Raw genomic sequence first — 7,949 nt, forward strand, 5'->3', positions numbered from 1 at the left:
TCTCCCTTAGAGATAGGGTGAGAAGCTCAGTCATCCGTGAGGAGCTCGGAGTAGAGCCGCTGCTCCTTCGCGTCGAAAGGAGCCAGTTGAGGTGGTTCGGGCATCTGGTAAGGATACCCCCTGGGCGCCTCCCGAGGGAGGTGTTTCAGGCACGTCCAGCTGGGAGGAGGCCTCGGGGCAGACCCAGGACTAGGTGGAGGGATTATATCTCCAATCTGGCCTGGGAACGCCTCGGGATCCCCCAGTCGGAGCTGGTTAATGTGGCTCGGGAAAGGGAAGTTTGGGGTCCCCTGCTGGAGCTGCTACCCCCGCGACCCGATACCGGATAAGCGGACGAAGATGTTTGACTACGTGTTTTCAACTGATCATCTAAGACAGAATAAGCCATACATGCTAAAATAACGGTGTGGTTGGTTTACTGCAGTGGTAAAAGTACTCTTAGTGAGTAATAAGACTAGAAATACTTGGTCAATTTCATAATAATAGCCTGTTGATTTAGCTAGCTAGGTTCGTTTATAAAATATAAATCCAACACGATATGCGTTGCAAATAGATCCCAGCAAAGGACAATATCGGGGGCGGAGACAGAAACTCATTGAAGAGTGCGCCCTATCTGGCCCCCCGCCCGCTGGATCTTCACACAGAGTAAAAAGGAGCGCACCTCATCAACTGGCGTAACCCAGTCACCCCCACATCGTCTCCCGGTGAGTTGGCTATTGGCATCGGACCATCGGCTATATTATTATTTTCTCCTCTAAACGACACTTTTGTTCCTGGGGCAGGGAGGCGAGGTAAGCAGTTTCATTTTACCTGTAGTTTGTTGCTGAAAATGTGCTTGTTTAAACAGTGCTTCTAGAATAAACTCTCTAACGTTACATTAGCTAACATAACTCAGCTAGCTAGCTTATAAAGGGTAACTAACTTAATTAAGTTATTTCAAATGAGTTGTTAATTGAGACATTTCAAGGCTGTATCGTTGTTATCTTCTATGTCTGTGTGCACGTTCAAATTTACGTTATCTAATAAGTTAATCGTTTTTCTTTTTTATTTAGATATATCTGAGTCATCATATGCTACATTGGCTAGCTAGATAGGTTAATGCTACGACAAATATTAGCATGCTAAAATGTAAAACGTTGATTTAGCTAGCTTGGTTTAGCTTGGTTTAAGGAGAGGTTTATGAATAAAATGTTAATAACGATAGCTAATCCACCGACCGTTAGTAATAGACATGCCAATGCTAAATTATTTTTGGATATTTTAATTTAGCTAGAAGTTTAAAAATGGGCGGCAAAAGCTTTTTTCACCGGAAACTCTGTCACCGTCCTCAGCAGTACGTTACGTCTGTATTAAAACGCCGCCATCTTACTGGCTGAAAAGTGAACAAGCAGAAAAAGGAGGAAAATTTTTATTCAGCTATCATGTAGCCTATTTTGAATGCTCACGTTTCCATATTGCATGTGTTTTTAATTGTTTGTGTAACGTTACTAAAAGTTATGTATTAAATACTTTATGTAGTTCCTTTTAAATAAAAAATGCAAAATGTAAGGCTGACCTAGACAGGCGGACACATCGCTGGTTCCCGCCTGGGGCTGTGGTGTACACTGATTTTATACACAACTCCCTGGACATTTTCTCTGTCATTTTATTTTTAACGATGAATATACAGAACAAATTTATAGAGTAGATTATACACATTTTTATAGATGGAATTTTGGACAGCCAAGAAGTGTGCCGTTTTTAGGTATAACCTTTTACATAAATCAGGCTTTTGAATGATATATGAACTAATCCCTATGTAAAAACCTTCAGAATATAGAGAGGAAGGAAACTGGAAAGTTTGGTGTAACTTAATGTAAGTTCCATACAGTACAGGTGAATATGGTAATACATTTTAACAACATGACACTTCCCTCTTCTTCCCTTTTACTGACATTAAGACAATCATTTTCCTGTATTATAATATTTCTGAAATTGTTCTGTTTAAATGCAAACAAGGCTTTTTCTAATGCTAACTTTTGGGCTGATAAACAAAGTAGGGTAAAATAAACATCTAAGTGTGCATCTGTATTTTTTGTAATAGTCTGAAAGAAGACATGCTATGGAAGAAAAATAGCCCTCAGCTGCACACCCCTCAGCCTCAGCAGCATCAGCCTCATCCTCAACACACACAGGAGCAGCTAGAGCCTATTGGGGAGCAGCTTCCGTTCATGCTGCTGGACCAGCAGGAAATGGAGCAGGAGCCAGGAACAAGCCTGAAAAACCTCTTCCAGGGCAGTGGACGTAGCCCCGGAATGAGGAACCTGAAATTCCCTCTTTCAATTGGTAAGAAAGAAAAGTAGGACATATGTGTGTTCACAGAAAACTACCTCCGGGACTACCAGTAGTACCACGAGGGTAGCTGCCCCACTGCTAAGCAGCTGGAAAATGCACAGTCCAAGGTGTCGAGGGTCAGGTCTTTTATATTTTACCTGGCAACGGGACGGACAGAATTGTTCAGTTGGCTGTTTTTAAGGAACATTGATGGCATCCAAAAGTAAGTGTGAATTATTGTGAAGTGGTTATGACACACACCTGATGTGAACAGTGACTAACTCAAAGCCTATGTTTCTACAGATACACAGCCCACCTCCAGTCCGTAGGCAAGACAATCACAACGGCAAATTTCTACCTGAGGAACATACAGCAGTTCTTCAAATATTTTTTCGGGAAACCCCGTTTGCCCAGTCTCGCCTGACTGCACCGTCACAAAGTGCCTCACAGACATAACCTGGAACGTTGTCCTGCACCAGCTGGCAGTGAAAAGCCACAAGATGGCCATTTTAATATCCTACAGGGGCCAAACTGACGATCCCAGAGTTGCTGGGTAAGTGTGTATCCCTCTTTCCAAAATAGCCAAAATAGTCCATCTCCAATGGAAGCCTGCCATGCAAAGTGATGTGTGTTTGTGTGTGTTTATCTTCCCCTCAGTGTGCTGAAGTACTTTGTCTTCTCTCCTTTCAGACGCCCTGGAGGATAACCACACGCTGTCACTGCGCTTCCGTTTTAACGGCTACTTTGCGGCCTTCACAGCCTCTATTTACGGTCATCGCCCGGGGGTACTCAGTAACCTCCGGGTTTGCAAGGTTGAGGAGGCCGCAGTGAGTCTTGTGAGTCTGTTGTTTTTGTCAGTTCTTCCTCTGAAAGAGTGTGTCCGTTTTTTGTGACAGGGAACACAAGTCATTTGGGGCGGCCCAAATGTTCTTGGAGACTGACGAGTTTCGCTGGCTGGAGAGGTGGCTGTAGCTGCGGGCGGCCAGCAAGCCACCGAACCAGCTGTTTTTTGGGAAGGGCCCTTGTTAAAACGTCTTGCACAACCTGCAGGTAGCGTGTGCGGAGATGGGCCTTAAAAAGTGCCCCAACTTCACCGACCTGAGGACCACTGTGTCTGCTCATGTGAGTTCTCCTCAGTCACTTATCTGCTCAGGCTGGATTTCATTAAAATCTGCTGGCTTAACTAATGGTAGCAATCTTTTCTCTTCTACTTTTTTAAGGCCGTTTTAAGGCCAAGAACAACCGGCCTGCCGATTAGCGGAAGATGGTGGCCACCTTTATGTGCTACAACAGGGCCACAGCTGACTGCTTCTACGCCCTCAGCCTGAACGTGGCCCAGTCAAAGAGGATGAGGGAGCATTTCCGCTAGGCCCTCACCCCCTACCAGGAGTCAGGGACCTCGGGACTGGAGGAGGAGAGGGAGTTTATGGCGAGGCTGCAAAATGTAAGTAAAACTCTAAGATATGTACTTTGAAGACTCAGTCCATTTTATGTCTGTTACACCAGACCTCACTGTGTTTTGTGTTTTCTCAACAGACACCAGAGAAGGCCGATCAGGATGAGCCAGTACGGCAGGCTGATGGTGGCATTGACTGCGCTCAAGGCTCAACTCCACCTGTCAAAAAAGACTTCAGAGAGGGCAAGAAGGACAGCGCATTGGGTGGCACAAAAGAGTTGCAGCCCTAGACAAACACACACACACTCACACGTAAAAGTTTTTTTTAATTGTGTTTTATAGATTGGTTAAGATTAATTTCGTATTATAACATGTTCTATTTTAGTACTTTTAAGATTCCTTTTTTATTAGATATTCTATTTTAGTAGATGTTAAGATTAATTTTCTTTTAGTGTGTTTTCATGTTGTTCAATTTTGGTATGTGTTCAATACAAGTTCCTTTTTACTTAAAATGACAACTATAATACTGAACGCTTAACGCTTAAGCTTAACGCTTAGCCTAAACATGAAGCTAGGAACACCAAATTGGTCAGGTATTGTCAACACAGGCCCACCTTTGAGTTTGAAAAGGTTCAAAGTATCTAGTTTTATTAAAATACATAGATATCCAGTGCAATACTTAACAACTGTCATAGAGTGAATGGGAACTTCCACATTTCCTGACTGACATTTCTTTTAGTGACAGACTATGGAGCTGGAATCAGCTTGGTTTAGTAGAGCACTCTCCACTGTACAACATATCTAAATGTCATAGTCATAACTCATTTCAAAGTGTTTTTATTCTGACCAGAAATCCTCCTCACTCGTCAATAACCTCATTTTTAAAAACGTAAACGTATTTAAAATGTGCTGTTTTATAAAATAAAGCTATTCTAACTAAACTTTTTAAAGCTCTGTTTCATTCAAATGTTAATCTAAAATGTTATTTGGCATGGTAATGTGTTGTGATTTGAGAATTGACTATTGTAAATAGGCATTGAGTAATTGTTGAAGATTGACCAGTTTTCAACGTTGAAAAGTTGGACAACTTTGACGTCTTTTAAATATTCATTTTCAACCTTCAGGAGACCGTAATTAGACGTTGAAGATCAACCGATTTTCAACGTTGAAAAGTCGGACAAATTTGACGTCTTTTCGATTTTCATTTTCAACCTTCAGGAGACCGTAATTAGACATTGAAGATTTACATCTATTCAACGTCTAATAGACGACTTTTTGCTAGCTGGGAAGGGCCAATAATAAAGTATCAACCAGGCCATTTTCAGCCCAACCAATGTTACAGACCCCATTAGGAGACCATAAGGAGCAGTGTGAAATACCCTATATAATCATTCTATCACCCCTTTAATGCCATAAAAATACAGAAAAATACTTGTATTTAAAAAAAAAACATTAAATTAAGGTTTTAGTCTGTAAGTTGATATAATGAGATAATATAGTTGTTTAACAGGATAATTCCATTGCTTAATGGTCTTGAAAGTTAAATAACATAGAATTTTATGTAAAAAGTAGTGCTGTCAGTTAAACGCGTTATTAACGGCATTAACGCAAACCCATTTTAACAATTTTTTTATCGCGAGATTAACGTTCTTTTTGACCCAGCAAACTTTGTAGTTTTTTTCACACACTGTTGCAACAACAAGTAACGTTAGAAAAACTACAACACCACACCGGATCTAGCTAGACCGGAAACAAAACAACATGCAGGCTGCACACACTTGTTTGCACTTGCTTGCGAGCCGGCCAAAGAGTAGTACATACCTGCAAACTAGTCGCTTTTCGACGAAAATTGCCGCTTTGAATGGGGTCCGAGACCCGGTGCTAATACGGCACCGGTGCCTTAACGACCGTTATCTACCGGACCAAATAGCAACGCGGATTTCGGTGCCTTATTTAGGTGCCACTTAGATGCCTGCGCTTCTTTCTGATGCTCTGAAAACGGACGTTAGAGGGAACTGAAACATTGCTGCACAGGAGGCCAGTCAACACTACACTTAGCAGCAGGTAACGTTAGCCTACCGTTAGCTAGCAGCTGGATTAAACACGGTTAAAATGTTTACAGCTAAACTGTGTAAAGTGTGTCTGTATTTCACTGGAGAGGACTCCAACACCAGACTGTAGCTGCCGTTGTCTGAAAAAGACAGTCATGATGTTATGTTGCTCGCCTCGCCAGCCTCGTGGTGCATTCACTGTAATTGTAAAATACCCTTTTCCCATCCAGTGGTTGTTTTCACCGTTTTGTGCTCCTTTTTTTTAGATCAACTTTTTATTGTTTTATATTTTTGAACATACAGAACAGACAAATACAATTGAACAAGGTGCTCCTTTTTTAACTATATCTTTCGGTTCTGGCACGGTTTTAAAAGTATCGTATCATGTTGATAAGAGCATTAAAATGAGAAAAAAATAATGGGACAAAAAGAAATCAAGGGACATTTAAAATAGATAAAAATGTGCGATTAATTGCGAGTTAACTATGACATTAATGTGATTAATCGCGATTAAATATTTTAATCGTTTGACAGCACTAGTAAAAAGACAAACAAAAAAACATGATTTTACGGTGTGTAAAATTGAGGCATCTTTCTGTTTTTTTACAGTTAAACCTTAAATGTAATGTAAAGAAACTTTAAAAAACAATCATGAAAAAACGGTAAAAAGTCTGGCAGCAAAAGTTGCCAAACACTTACCGTGAAATGACAGTAAAAAACCTTGTTATTCTACAAAGAATTTCTTTTTAAAATACAGATATCTACTGTACATTTTCTGTATTTTCACATTCCAACTACTGTAGAATTAAAAAGAATTGTAATCAAAAAACATATTTAGAACATATTTAGAATGTATAAAAAACAAATGTATAAATCTGTACAAATACTGAAAAATACTTAAAATTACATAATTAAAATGAAAACTGCTGTTTTCATACAGTTTTCTTTGGTAAATTCACAAGATTATCCAATCCATCCACAAGATCTCCCTGTTAAAGTACAGATTTATGGATGTAAAACACAAAAATCATGTCAAATTAATGTAAAATTACCCTATTTGACAGCCCATTAATAGTATCTTAAAAGCTTTAGGCATTTATTTTACATGATTATCCAATCAATTTACAGTAAATGCCTGTTTAATACTGGTTTTCTACTGTACAAAAAACAATATGTGATAATAACTTGCAGAACCATTATTTTATAGTCATTACTTTATATAAACATTATTTATCAGTAATTACAATCAACTCTTCAATATGTCTATAGGCTTGTCCCCGTAAATGTATAAAGGTTTACTTTACATAAACAATATTGTACAGTGTTAAAAAGAAACTATCTAATATACTGTACTTTATTCATTAATATATCAGGTTTACTTTATACAAACAATACTTTATAGTGATTAAAAGCAACTATTCAATATATCTACAGACTTATCCCATTAATGTACTGTATATATATCATATGTATAATTAACTATCCAATATATGCATCAGAGAGGGTAAATATTGGTATAATGTAGGGTCCATTTAGCTTATTCAATGTTGTCTCATACATACTGTGTGTTAGTGTTTTAATCACTGTCAAACATCATCATGTCCAGTATCTCTTAATGCAAGTCTACTAATTTCTAGCCATAGAGTAGGACTTCTATTTAGCTTTGCAGTTATTTGAAGAGGGGTTAACAGAGGTACTGAGACAGGTAGGACCAGCCATACCCATTTAATGCATTGAATGAGGCTGACATGAACTCTCACTGCATGGTCTCAACATCTCCACAGCAAAAACCTACAAGCAATTGTTCTCAGTTATAGTTGGATCAATGTAATTATATTAGAAACTACACTACTGTAATATTTTGCAAGCAAATTTATGGTAACACAAATAGTAAAACAACCTGGCAGCACACAAGCTTAAAAAGCTGTACTGCACCAAATCACCACTGGGGCCAAATAAACATTCTTTCACCTAAAAATGTGTGGAAACAAAGCCATAGCTTCAGTTATGGGAATGCATAAGAGACAAGAGTCAACCTAAACTACATGCCTTGGATGTACATAATGTCTATTTTAGTCCAAGTCAGTGATATGTTCATCACTATATAATCATGTTTTGGTCTGGCGAATTAGTTGACAAAAGAATCGTGCAGCCACAGTTCACATCACATATATACAACCCTATAGGCC

At 39.1% G+C, this 7,949-nt stretch overlaps 1 long non-coding RNA gene across 1 annotated transcript; it reads left to right on the top strand.

Annotated features, from left to right (window-relative positions):
- The first annotated feature begins 3,410 nt into the window (after positions 1-3,410).
- On the top strand, positions 3,411-3,876 carry LOC120555568. Its single transcript, XR_005638733.1, has 3 exons — positions 3,411-3,435; positions 3,534-3,757; positions 3,850-3,876. It is a non-coding gene; the product is annotated as an uncharacterized LOC120555568 (long non-coding RNA).
- Positions 3,877-7,949: the final 4,073 nt, after the last annotated feature.

The sequence above is a fragment of the Perca fluviatilis genome, chromosome 3 (assembly GCF_010015445.1).
Source record: "Perca fluviatilis chromosome 3, GENO_Pfluv_1.0, whole genome shotgun sequence".
In the NCBI taxonomy this organism is placed as follows: domain Eukaryota; kingdom Metazoa; phylum Chordata; class Actinopteri; order Perciformes; family Percidae; genus Perca; species Perca fluviatilis.